At 49.3% G+C, this 13,721-nt stretch overlaps 1 protein-coding gene across 2 annotated transcripts in view; it reads left to right on the top strand.

Moving 5' to 3' along the window:
* Positions 1-13,721, top strand: part of DAG1 (dystroglycan 1) — a 49,870-nt gene that overhangs the window by 945 nt on the left and 35,204 nt on the right. The window lies entirely within an intron of this gene.

The following is a 13,721-nucleotide window of genomic DNA, read 5'->3' as shown; positions in this document are numbered from 1 at the left end:
TGGTTTCTTGGAAGCAACAGGCTGCAAAGTGGCTCACACAAGTTTCCAGTGCCCATCAAGTCAGCAGGCCTGGGTTTACTGAGTTTTGCCACAGGTTTGAAGTTGGCGAACGTGTGTTTTTGGAGCGTAACTGGGTCCTGCTGCTCGGGGGAAGGTGTGGGCAGGGGGATGTGGGACCTGGCTGTAGGGATCACTGTCACTCCCTGAGGTATATCTCCCTTGGTCCAGGAGTTTTGGGCTCCTAGATTTGGGAAAACACCACTGGCGTTCACCTGTCCAAAATGAGATTAAAATCTTTTTTTTTGTATTAAAAAAACAAAGAATTTGCCTATTTTCTCTTAGCCCTTCCAGGCAGGAGCTTCTTTCTACCATCCATTTCTCTTATGTGGTTGATTAACTAATGCCTCTTGCCTTGTGAGTACTGTTCTTAACAAAACTTGCTATTTAACTTTCCAAATGGAATGCTGTCTCATCCCACCTTTAGCTTTACAGATTCTTTTCCTCACTTTTGGAGTTTCTAATTCTTAGGGTTTTTCACGCAGTCTCTGCTGCTATACCAAGCATCCTAAACCACTTATTCATTCTTCCCAATGCTTGTCACTGCACTCTTCTCTCCTAAATATAGGGTAGTATGCCAACAGAAGGAGCTTGAGAGCAGGCTGAAGTGCTGGGAACACCACTGTTTACTCAGAGGAGTAATCAGCAAAGCCTGGCTGATTCCAGGTCACACTGACTCCTTGCTGCAGTTCAGGCTCACTTCTTTGGGAGCTGGCACAAATGCTCCAATAACTGGGAGATGTTGCTGACAGCACCTGCTGGCTTAGACATACCCATTTCTTTAAGCATTGTGTAAATAGAGTTGTAAATTCTGCTTGATTGTTGGCATCACACCTGGAGAATCAGTACGAATTATGGGGCTGATAACTGTAAGGTGTTCTGCTCACTCTATACCAGTAAGTTTTGTATGTGTGGGATTTGTTGACCCCGGGCACTTGTCTGCTGTTGGAAACACTGGTTCTTGTTGGTAACTTACCCACTCTGTTCTCCTCGTGTCCCAGTACCTGGAGTGCTGAGCTGGCTGCTCTGGGAGTGAAGGAGGGTGTGTGACAGGCAGAGTGGGGACAAAGGAGGGTGTGTGACCCACAGAGTGGGACCCTTTGCCAGCTCCAGCCATGCAGCTCCTGGTCAGAGCTGGCCCAGTGCTCTGGCCATGGCTTGTCTTCCACGGGCGGCTGCTCTGGAGGAATTCTGGCTGCCTGTCCTGGGCAGAGCCATGCTCTGACAGCGAGGGGTGGTGTTGGAGGGAGCCCTGCTGCATCCTGGCTTGTGTGAGCGTGCCAGCAGACAGGCCTGGGAGTGCTCTGGGGCTCTGCACTGAGCACCAGTGGGCACCGAGGGGGAAGAGAACGGTGTGGTTGCAGCAGCCAGATCCTGGGGAGGTTTTCATGCAGCACAGGTGTGAGGTGCAGTGTGTTGTCAGCCTAGCTGAGAAGGTGTGATGGTTCTGCCCTGGCAGGAGTGGTGTTGCTCACCAGTAGGAATGGTCTCTCCTTGCCTTTTCCTTGTTCCTTGGAGAGATAGTGAGACAAATTGTCCTGGACAGGTATCTCCAAGGGTGCCGTGCCAGCCTGGGGAGGAACTCTAGCTGATGGAGTAAAGGTCTGCCTCGTTCTGGGAGTAGCAGCTATCTGAAAAGTTTTGTGGAGATGATTTTGGGTGGTTTGTGCCTTTACTCCTGTTAGCTGAGGAATAGTACTGAGGACTTAAGTCTAGTGATGATTAATTTGAGTGAGGAAAATGCAAACGCTGAATTCTTCTTAGGCAAACAGGGGTCATGTAAATAAATGCCTCTGGCATTCTTTGTGGTGCTTGCAGACTGTCTACCAATTACTTCTGGTCTCTTGCTGAATCAGTGGGAGGCTGTTGCTCCTTGAGCTCCGAGTACTTTGGCGGTGATTTGGGTGAAATACAAATAAACACAGTTGGATTGACCTAGTGTATCTGAGCTCTTGGTATGCTGAAAATGTTTGTTCTTAGAATGTTTGTGCAGTCTGGAGAGCTCTGTACCTTAAACCCATTTTGCAAAGGACTGTGACCATGTTTAAGCTGTGAAAAATAAAATATCAACCCGAAGAACCTGTGCTTTTAGGGTTTGTTCTGTGAGATTGAATTTGAGCAAACTACTAAGGTGCTGCTGGATGGAAAGTTAATGTATTAACCTATGTGAACACTCTGCATAGGTGCACATTCTAGTCTGGTGCCTTCTGTCTGTGTATCTCTCTCTGTGCTTATCTGTTGACTGAAACTGTCTCTGGTTCAGCTTTTCTGGGATAAAATTTTAGCTTGCCAGTAAGAAAGATGGTTGTGTGTTTGATGTTACCAGTATTTTTGTCAGTGGATTTTTCATGAGCATCTGAACTGCTCTGCTGATGCAGCAGTGTCTGAAGGAGATGATCCAAGTCCCCATGTCAGGCAGGCCCCGTCCCTGTGCAATGCCTGAGCTGGTCACTTGGTGACCAGCAGAAAGCTCCCTGGCTCTTGTGCCTGTTTTGTGAGCTGTTCTGAGTCAGTGAGGAGGAGGAGATGGGGCAGGGTGAGTGGCATGACTTTGACTGGAGTTGGGCGGGCAGCAGGGGCCTCCTGTTTTCCTGAATGCATGTCCTGCTCAAGGTCACCTCACTGCTGGTTTTTCAGAGCCTTGAGGCACCCTAGGAGATTCCCAGGAATCTCTGCCCATGGCAGCAGTTTCCAAATCTGGGGTCCTGTCCCTGGACAATGTGTTGGGACCCAAGAGCCAGAGGGGGCTGCAGGGCTACCAAGTGCTCCTTCATCTCCTTCCTGTGGCCCTCTGCCCTGTCTGTGGGGAACTCACAATGGCTGCCAAACCCCAACACTAATGGTGTTCAGCTCTGTGGCCCCTGGCTGTGTCACTGTCAGGCCATGCCAGTGGCACTGTGCTGGTCCTGGGGTGAGGTAGCAGAGGGCTGTGCAGGAGGGCTGAGCTGGGTAAGCCTCACTGCTTTTGGAGCAGAGAGGTCAGACCCCAGACATGCCCTTGTGGTGCCTGCAGTCATTTTGCTCAGCTGACCTGTTTTGTCCCTGGGTTAACTTTCTGCAGTTTAGTAACCTGGATTTTCCATGGAAGGAGCTTGTGATTCCCCAACCAGGAGGAGTTTGTCAACAGCTCAGCGCTGCAGAGGGGAAAAAAAAGTGACACCCAGCCTGGAGCACCCCCAGGCATGTGGGCATGGTTCCTGTGGTGGGCATGGTTCCTGTGGTGGGTTAGATCAGAGCAAGTGGTCACCTCACAGCTCACAAAACAGGCACAAGAGCCAGGGAGCTTTTGCTGGTCACCAAGTGACCAGCTCATGGTTTGATGCTCTTAAAAGGGCCCATCTCTTCCTCTGCTTTCAGCTGTGCCCTCTTGCCTCCTCCCAGGGGCCAGCTGTGGTGCTGAGCTAATGCATTGAGCAGTTGATTCTGCTGATTCGGTGTAAAGTTGGTGGTTTTTTTCAGCTTGACCCTTTATTCCCTCTGCAAGGGAAGGATGTTGGACCATCCTTGAAGGCAGGAAGCCATTGGATCAGCAGAGCTCTCCCTTCGTAATGGTGCTCTTGGCCATAACAGATATTTACTTTTTGAGGGTTGAGTTGTCCCCCTGTTTCACTGTCCTGCAGGCATCCTCTAGGCCTGGAGAGTGATTCTTGGTGGGATTCAAAGTACTGTCTGGCTTTGACATGCAAGAGGGTGAGGCTTGGAAACTGCAATAAAATTTGTCCCAGCCCCACTGGGTTCAACTTTGTTTAGGGTTTTTCTTTAGAAAGCCACGCTCAGAGCCTCATCTGACCTGTAAAAATGTATCTGAGTGAAGGTTTCCGCTCGTGAATTCTCTTTTCTCACCTTGTGGTCTCACCACAGTGCTTTTGCCGTCACTGCAACCCCAATAAGAATATGGTGTGTCTTTCCTGCTGTACTTTCTGGGAAGGGCTCGATTCATAGAGGGTTTCCACAGGCAGATTCTAAAATATTTTGTGTGCTGGTTTCTCTGAGCATTCCAGCAAACTGGCTCAGAAGCCCCTTCCTGCAGTCCTTGGTAGATCCTGCTCGTTAGGGACCTGACGGGCCGCATTCCTGCCCTCCCTCCTCTGGGGTGGAGAGGTGGTTACAGAGAGGTTTCAGTTCAGGCTCACGTAGTTACAGGTCACAGGAGTGCTGGATGTGTCTGCTGAATTCACACGGGCTTCCCTCTTTTTTTGGACTAGACTGTGCATTTTGACTTCAGAAAGCTTAATCTTCTGTGAAGTATGTTCCTTAAGGGTGGGGATTAGCATTCAGTAATTTTGATGAGAGTTTTCAGTAGCAGATACTGATCATTTTATATCAGTCCCAAAGGCTAGGGATTGATTTTTGGATGAGCTTGAGTGATGGTTTGAACCAGCAGTTTTCCACTGAAGTGTTGAATCATGACAGGTGATGTGGAAGCCTTGTGCCACTGTCACAACCTCAGACTGCAGTGTGGGGACTGTGTGCTGCTGGTCTTTGCTAGGCTGGCCCTAATTTCCTCTTCCCTCTTGCCCCCAAATGGGTTCTCCCAGGCTCTGTGGGAAGCACATCTCTTCCCAGAGCTTCCAGGATTTCCTTGGAAGTGTGCATGGCTTCTTTGGGACTTTTCAATTTCAATGGAGAGGGACCAAGATCCCTGTGTGTAGTGCTTGGTTATTCAGCAGTCCAGGATACTGTACAGATTCGACTTTAATCAGGGTGGAAATAGTTGTGAGTTTTTCCAGTGTGAACATTTTGTAAAGCAGCTCTTCAGTATTGGTCTCTAGCTGGGAGTTTCCCATACAGCAAGAAGTTTCATCAGATCTTCTCTGAGTATTGCTGAAATGTGAGGTGTGACCTTCATGTTGTGGCACTTGGGATTCCTGCAGGAAGGCTTTACACAGGTGTGGGCTTCTAGGTGGGGAATAAGAGGCATATTTGAGGCTGCAGTGATTCCCTGTTCATGTCCCCTAGGCTTTCTGCTTAGGTCTTGACCTCTGTGGAGTGTGAGCTCTCTGTGCTGTAGGAGCTGACTCCTGCATGACAGACCATGCATGGTGTTTCCCCACCCCAAAGGAAATATTTCTAGTGGAATTTTTATGATAGTGCCTGGGGGCCTACATTAAGGGGATAAAAGGTGGTTATTCTAAAACCCTCTCTGAATTCAACTTCATAGGATCCTACCAGGAAGCTACACAGAATCAGTGTAGCTTTGTGTCTTTTTCTCTAAAAATCAGATTTCTGCCTCTTCAGATACAGGTAAAGGCTGGCTGGAGACAAGGGTGGGACTATGCCAATTCCAAGGGAGAATCTTCTTCCAGTGTTTTTCCTAAAATTCAAAACCTCCTTTGCCTATCTTCTGAAATTCCTTGGCATCTTTCCTTTCTCCTACCATAGCAAAAGCTTTAAGACATGTGGGAAAGTGTAATTGCAGAGGTACTGGCATCAGCTGAACTTAATGGGCACAAGCAGCTCATATAATTAATTTGTTTCATTAATTCTCAGTTTCAGTTCATTGAAAGCTTCTGCAGTGTGGTGTTTGTGCACAGAATAGCTGTTGTATGGGATGTGTAAGAGGTCCTGCAAGTTCTGCAGCACGGTCACAATGCAGATCTTCCCATCCTGAATGGGATAGAGGATCAGGAATGAGGCAGTGAGCCTTATTTTAATGAGTGTCCAGGTCAGATCAGGTGTTTTTTAGGCTGGGCATTAACGTTTGTGTTGATGGCAGTAATTCTGAGTGATTGGACTGAGACTGTCACGTAATCTAGCATAAAGGTCTGTGCCATGCTGCTGTATGTGTTTCCATGGTATCAGTTCACTTCTCCAGGGTGAGCTGTGTGGCCAAAATGTGAAACTTTGTGTCCTCTACCTGGGGAATTCTGTGCTTCCAGTGGTGTTTATAAAGCCAGTGCTCCGTGTTTGTCTGTGTGCCTTGTGCTGGTTGCTCTTTCAAGAAAGAGTTACCAGATCTTAGAGTAAGATTTTGTTTGAATAGCAGGGGTCAGCCTCTAGGGAGGTAAGAAATTTGGTCTGAGAATGACAATTGCTGAGATAAATACAAATCTTCAGAAATGTCCAGAGAAAACTAAAGCAACATATTGTAACAGTACTGCATGCAAAGCCCATGAACCCTTAGCACTAAACTGTAAGAAAAGTGTAGGAATTGGGCTTTACAGTCTCATGAAAACTTTGTAGTCAAAGCTAACATGAAAAAGGGCTTCACTTGCTACTGGCAATGATGTAAAATTGTATATTGAGGGATTAAAGCTTTGAGCAGGCAGTGGTGCTCCCTGTGCAGTAATGGTGATAAGCCAGGATAAAAGTTGTGTGCGAATCTGTGTGCTGAATGTGGCAGAGGGAAATACTCCATGATTGCCATGGCTAATTTGGATGTGAGGTTTGCTTATTGAAGCCTCAGTCAGAGGTGGACGAGCTCCTGCACTCTGGAAGCAATGTTCCAGCCTGTGATGTGGTTCAGTCCCCACCCTCCCCTCAAACCAGCGTCCCAGCACCAGCACCATTGCACTGCACACCCATTATTCCTGAAAACTGGAATGCTGACCCTCCTCTTGGTTCTTGCTTCTCCACCAAAGCTCCTCCAATCTTTTAGTCATGGAGTCAGGTGGGAGTGGTCTGAGTGCTGCTGGCCTCCTCCTCCTGCTTTCCCTGCTGGAGCCGGGTCCTGCTGGGACAGGAACAGGTGGGGCCGTGCATCTCTCACACACCTCGGTGACTGAACGTGGCTGTGTGAGCTCAGCCTGCTCTGGCAGTGGGCTGTGCCTGGCCCTGGGTGTCCCTGCTCTGGCAGTGGGCTGTGCCTGGCCCTGGGTGTCCCTGCTCTGGCAGTGGGCTGTGCCTGGCCCTGGGTGTTCCTGCTCTGGCAGTGGGCTGTGCCTGGCCCTGGGTGTTCCTGCTCTGGCAGTGGGTTGTGCCTGCCCCTGGGTGTCCCTGCTCTGGCAGTGGGCTGTGCCTGGCCCTGGGTGTCCCAGGGGAGAGGGGTCGTGGTGCTGTCCTGCTGTCACAGGAAGAAGCTGTTTCCTGCAGACCTCTGCACTGCATCCTGGTGCTGTGTGCTTTGCTCCAGTGTGACCCAGCTCAGCAGCCTCCAGCCTTTTTCTCTTCCCTGAATGGCAGGCTCCTAAAGCCTCCCCTGGAGGTGCATAACTCTGTATAGGAAACTTAATCCTGCTGACTCCAGGTAAGCCTCTTCTCACTTTTTATGGATTTCTTACAGTCTGTTCACATGCTGGTTCAAAACCTTTGCCTTGATATGATGCTTCAGGAAATCCTTTGAGGCAGCTTCTCCCCTGTGCCACAAAGAAAGGCAGAGAGCAGAGGAGGCAGTGAGATTTAGGGTTTGGTTTTTTCTGAAGTTAAAATGAAGTTGAGATACTGCATACAGGGGCAGTTCTGAAGGCACACCTTGGCCACACATACCTGTGTGTTGGGATGAGTTGGTCAGTTCACATCCTGCTGGAAGAGCAATCTGCCACCAGCATGAGGGAGATTGTGGAGAGCAAGGCTGTGTGCAGAGCTCTGCCCTGGGAGTGTCTTCTGGACTGGTGTGGTGTGTGGCTTGGTCACTCCAGCTGGGAGCCCAGGAAAGATTGCTCCACATGCTGAAGTCCTCGTTTCTGGTCATATATGGGAATTAAGGCTGGCTGGGCTGACTCCCTAGGCAAGTGTTTAGGGGTGAGATTCTTCTTTAAGCAGTGACTAAGATGATTATTAGTGAATTCTGCACAGCTGACTCTGAGCCCTGTTTGGGACCAGCAGTTGTAGGCTGTGCCAACTGGAAAAGGTCAGCTGAAGCTTGGAGCTGCCTGGGCACACAGTGAGGTGTCTGCTTTGGAGCAAGGAAGAGCCACCCTCAGCTTCTGCAGAAGCAGATGGCTCAGCTCTGCAGCCTGAGCCCATCCAGGAGCAGACACCTTTCACTTCCCAGTGTCAGTGTCCACTGGCATGTACAGGAGCTTGTAAGCACACGGGTCTGCATCTCAAAAGAGCTTTTCTGCTCCAGTCTGGGAGTGGAGAAAGAATCTTGATGGGAAACTTGGTAATGTAAATCTACTCTTTAAGAGCTTGAGGATCAGCTGAAGGGGCCAGTGTCCTCCTGCTTGGGCTTTGTGGCAGCAGCCATCTGAGCTGATTTGCAAAGCACTTTCAGAGGCAAACAGTTGTCCTATTTACCTCCTCTCCTCAGTGGAGAGGAATTACCTGTGTCAGCAGAGCTGAGAAGTTATTTTTTATTTCAGGCTTGGTGGGGAGGAGTTTAAATTTGAACTCTTTTGGGTGTAGCTAAAGATCCTTCTGGAGCAGAAACACAGCAAACCATTGCAGCTCCCCATCTGTGTGGTGCTCCTGAATGGAAGCACAGCCCTTGGGGAGAATGGTGCTACCTCAGGAGCTGATACTGCCAAGCATAATGCTCCAGGTTTTTATCTTCAGCTGGTCTCTTGCACTCAACAGGTTGCCAGTGTAGAGGCTGTTGGTGCAGGAAAAGAGGTCTTGCAGCAGTGTCTCGTTCCATTTGTGGTTGCAGGCTTTAGAGAAGTCCCTCGCTTAGAAAAGTCACATGAGAAAAGCATTTCATGTATTTTTAGATGTCTTTTAAAGTGGCTTAATGGCTGAAAAGAAACCTGCATCAGGTCACTGGCCTGCCTGCTGCAGTTTGCCCAGGAGTGCTCGAGGGGACTGTTAATGTGGAATGGATCCAGTCAGAGCCTCCTGCTCTGAGGGAATTGCTGTGCCTGTACCAGGATGCAGCTGCTGTGGGAGGTGACCGTAGCTCTCAGTGTGTGCTGCTCAGATGCTGGTTAGGACAATAGTGGGAAATGAATGGGAGATGTCCAGCTGAACCCACTTTAATTTCTCTTTATCTTTGGAATTGTCTGGGTTTTCCTTGGTGTCTTTGTGCAGTGCTCTTGCCTGGCACAGTTTGTTGCAGGGTCCAGACTTGGTGTGCTCAGCTTCTCAGTTGGTTTGAGCAGGTGCTGCTGGCAGAAGAAGTCCTACCTTTCCCTTGTGAAAAGGAAAAGAGAAGTGGTCCTGCAGACCCCACATCCAGCCTGGAGGCTCACCAGATGGGAACTGGCCTCTTGTTTGTCTCTTTTTGCATTCCTTTAATGTGTGTCATTTCCCACATCCACTTCTCTGTGCACTATAACTCTTGTACCAGCACAAAGGGAAGAGAGGGCTGGGATGGGAAAGGTGGAAATGCTTCCTTGGGCAGTTACAATGATTAAAATGATGATATGGCTCCCTGTGGGTCTTCAAGCAGGCTGGACCACATCTGCCCTGTGAGGAAGAGGCAGGGAGAAAGCTCAGCCATTCCTCTCTCTGCAGATTTTCCACGTCTTTGCCAACATGGGAGGATGGATTACAGCTTGCAGGCCCCATGTTGCAGGATCCCTTGAGATCTCTGTGGGCCACTGAATAGGAGGAAGAGTTCACTGGTGTAGGAAGGAAGCATGATGCAGCGCATTGGAGAGTGGAAGTATGAGCTGACATCCTGGGGTGCACATGTGGGTGAGGTTATTGGTGTTTCAGATGTTTGGTGGCTGGGCTGTCATACCCCTGCCTACCAGATATGAAGAACATTTTTTTCCAGGAGTCCTGCCCTTTAAGAATAAGCTGAAAGAATGGGAAGCAAATACGAGTGAAGAGAGCAAGGGACTTGAGAGAAGCCTCCTCTAAAAGCAGTAGTGTTTATGTAACAGCCAGCACCAAATATTCATATAAGATAAGCTGTGATTTTTACCTTGAAGCATCTGGTGGGGTGACCATTCAGTGACAGTGTGTAGGCAGGTGGTACAAGGGGCTGGAAAGCTGCAGGTTGCTCTCCTTGTTCTCTGAAACAATCTTGACCATAAATGATGAAAGCCTGTGTCTAACAAGAGGAGGAAGCAGCCAGACAATGTAAAACCTGGGAAAGGTGTGTGGTTTTCCTTGTTTACTTGCTAGAGTGCTTAATAATAGAAATAAGTAACTGAGGGGAAACTTACGTGTTTTCCATCTCTTGAAGCCTTTGACTCAAGACAAAGTGCAAAAGTCACTTTCATCAAGAGGTGGAAACTTCAGGGACCTGTGATCAGGTCTCAGTAGATGCTGGCCTTCAACATGATGTGGGCATGGTTAAGAATATAATCTAAAGTACAAATGTTGAGCTTTTAAATGTGACCTGCTAAACTAAATGAGTATTTAGCAAGAAAATTCATTATTCTTGTCCCTCTTACTTAAAATGAGGGGGGCTGTCCTAAGAGCTCTTTGGAGATCCCTCTGCATCTCAGCCAAAGCCCCAGATTGCTGCTTGATTTATGCCTCCTCAATGTGAGCCCAGGTTTCTGGGGATGAATTCTAACAGTGACCCTGGAGCAAGAGCAGGGTGGTCGGGGTGTGTGTGGCTAGTGAAGGTGCTCCCTGGGGGTTCCCCAGAAGCAGTGTCCTGCCTTGTGTTGTCTGGGCTGGCCTGGAGGCTGCTGTGTGCTGCTGGGCTGAGGCAGATGGACAGCTGCATGTGCCACTGCCAGCACTGCCTTGTAGGGACATGCGCCGGCTGTTTCTCAGAAGGCTCCTGGAGCTGGTGGCTCCTGCAAGCCTGGCCTTTTCCCTGGGTGCCTTTTAGTGCCTGTATAAATACCAGCAAGCTTCAGATGCATTGCAAATTCTGGCCCTTTTTTTAAACCCAAGTCATAAATAGGTTGGTGCTCACTTGTGGGTCCGGCAGAGCTGTCACTAGAAATGATGTAATGATTAAACTCGGCGTCGTGACGGCTTTCCTGCCGAGCTTCCCTCCCAGGTCTTGTTTTTCTGTTCTCTTCAGGAGCATCACAGGTGCCAGGTGAGATACATTTAGGGCCTGGAAAAAAGTTAATTTAGCAGAACTCGCTATGAAGTGGCGTTTCTTAGGATGAGACAGCCCAGCCACAGTCTGTCTTCTCCTTTTGATGCAGACACTGATTGTGCTCGCTCTGCTTCCCAGGGAGCCCGTCCCGGCTGCAGCACAGCTCTGCACTAGATTTTATAGTTACTGCTCTTTGGAATAAGTGTCATTTTAAAAGTATCCAGCCAAGAAAGAGCGCAAGATGTAATTCCAGTGACGTTTGTGGATTTTTTTGTTTGGATTTTTTTTCTCCAGAAGGACAGTGGTTTCTATTAAAGGGAATTGGCAGTGCCTGGCCTTTAGCCCTGGGCAGGAGATGAGCTTTGAGGGTTCATCCCTTTGCTGCGGGGCCAGGGTGGTTTTCTGAACTCCTCAAAGAGTGCAAAGCTCAAATCAAGCCATTCCTTGCACATCTGATGTTTTTGTAGTTAACCTGTTAAGCTTTTGTGTACGAAGCAGAGGTCCTGGGAAGGTATGAGAAACAAGCTATTTTTACTCCATCACAAATAGGGCTTGGCATGTTTATTTTAGACTCCGGAGCTGCTCAGGCCACTGTGGGGTTTTTTATAGTCTTCTACTGTTCCTGTCAGATTAAAAAATCAACTTGAACTCTGGAAATCACAGGAAAATAGGGTGCACCAGTGTACTTGGCTCCAGTGAGGCTCTGAGGAAGCTGCAGGGAGGAGTCGCCTGTGTTGTGCACTGTGCCAGTCTCAGGGTCTCCTGCATAGCAGAGAAGTCTTTTCTGAGCCACCAGCTGTCCATGGACTACGTGCCCTTCTATTGCATCAACTCCCCTGCAGAGGAACAGTTCCCTTGCTGGGTGTCCTCACTGCATCTGTAAAAGTCCACAGCTGAATAACTTGAGGAGCTCTGGGGGCCAGAGCAGAGCTTGGCCATGAGGTGAGCAATGCTGCAGCAGGTCATTTGTGCCTCCTGCTCCACAGAAGGTTTGAGTTGCCAGGTCACCAGCATAGCTTTGAATAATTTTTTTTTGCTGCAGACAAGTTCACCAGGCAGCAGGAGGTGAAATTAATGAGACCAGCTCGTTTTCCTCCTGCCACTGGAGTCTGAAAAGGGAAGGATTTAGGTCAGTCTTGCTCAAAGAGTGGGAGGATGCATGGAGGGCCCTATTCCTGTCCCTGCATGGCCAGCTCTCTGCTCCTGCTGACGTGGTGTGGTTGAGGAGTGCCCCTTTAATTGCAGGTGTGCTTTGCACAGGCACTTCCAACTTCTAAGCTCTTTATCCCAGTTTATTATTAGAAGGAATTGAAAGTGTGGCCAGTGGTGTGCTCACTCCATGGTGGTGGTGTGCACGGTGTTCAGTGATGGGTCAGTGTTGTGCAAATGTGTAACACAAGCAGCCCAGATTCTCTGCCCACGCAGGCTTAACCTCTCCACTGAGGAGCCTGGGCAGCAGCCAGGGACTAGAGCTGGGGGCATCCTGTGAGCCCTGGGCTGATGCAGCCCCTTTGGGGTGCGGGCAGCTGACCCCAGAGGCTGCAGTGCTGCAGAGTTTAGTATGAGATTCACTAATAAACAGCACTGGTACTAATTTCCAGTTAGAGCATTTTACACACTTAGTATTCTAAAGCTCATAATTACTGCTAAATCTGGCAAATGGCACCCCTTCTGAAGGGCAGATCTGTCACCCTTCCCTGCCATGGCACTCTGTGTTAGTGTGCAAGTGCACCCCACTTTGCCCTCCCAGCAAGCCTTTTGGCCACAGACCAGATGGGGAGTCCAGGTTGTCTGGGGCATTCCCTGGCACCCTGGGGGGTTCAGTCTATTCTGTGGGGTCATGGCTGTCTGTAGGTGCCCCTGCTCCTACAACAGGAAGGTTGGCCCTCCTTTGTTCTCTATCTTACACCTTGTTCTCCATTTTTTCCTATTTCAGAACCCATCTCTTCCTTGCCCATATCCCTCCAGATTCCCAGGTAACTGCCCTGTATTACTTTCTGCTCATCACTTTAAGCTCTGCTGCATCCATACCCAAACCTGGTGTTTGTGCTACATAGAGGTTTCATCTCTCAGCCTTGTCTGACTCGATGTCACCTCGGTGGCCTCACGAGTCTCCACACCCCAAAGCTCCCCTACAATTACGTAGTGTGTGTTGGCTACCCTACACCAAAGACAAAAATCCCTAATGCAAATCACTGTACTTCAGCCTTGATTCCTCTCCCCATGTCCAATTAAGCAGTTTCTTAGGTGCAGTCTGCATACCAGTGCAGGAAATTAACATTTTTCACAATTTTTAGGCTTGCCCAGCATCCTTACCCAGGGGCGGTTGGAACTGCTGCCATGGCTCCCTGCAGAGGTCCCAGCTAGCCATGGCCAGCAGTGCTCCATCAGGACCTCCTGCTTTATAGCTGTCCCTGAAGAATTTACAGCCTAAGCTGTAAGGATGGAAAAGGAGATAGAGGGGTCATGTAGCCCTGTTGTGCTGAGCAGTCACAGAGCTCCTCTAAGCTGATTGAGCTGATAGTGGTGAGGAACACTGGCAGGCACTTACCTGCCCCAGGTGCCTGGCCTGACAGGCATGTGTTCTTTCTCCCCAGCTCCCCACAGCACTGATGGAGATAACTGCAGTACCCCGGGGCTGTTTTCCCCCTCTCAGTTTCAAGAGCTTGATGAGCAGGAGGGATTTGTGGTGAGGATTGGGCTTTCAGCTTGGTTGTTATCTGTTGGGTTGAGTTAAGTCTGGCTTTCAGAAATAGGTAAGGCAGCCAGGCTCGGAGTGTCTGGTCTGTTCTCCAGACAAAACACGAGCTTGACGACAGCACTGTGTGTTTTG

Source organism: Agelaius phoeniceus, chromosome 11 (genome assembly GCF_051311805.1).
Source record: "Agelaius phoeniceus isolate bAgePho1 chromosome 11, bAgePho1.hap1, whole genome shotgun sequence".
NCBI classification, from domain to species: Eukaryota; Metazoa; Chordata; class Aves; order Passeriformes; family Icteridae; genus Agelaius; species Agelaius phoeniceus.
Note: the sequence above shows the minus strand (reverse complement) of the source record. Positions and strands in the feature narration are given on the sequence as shown.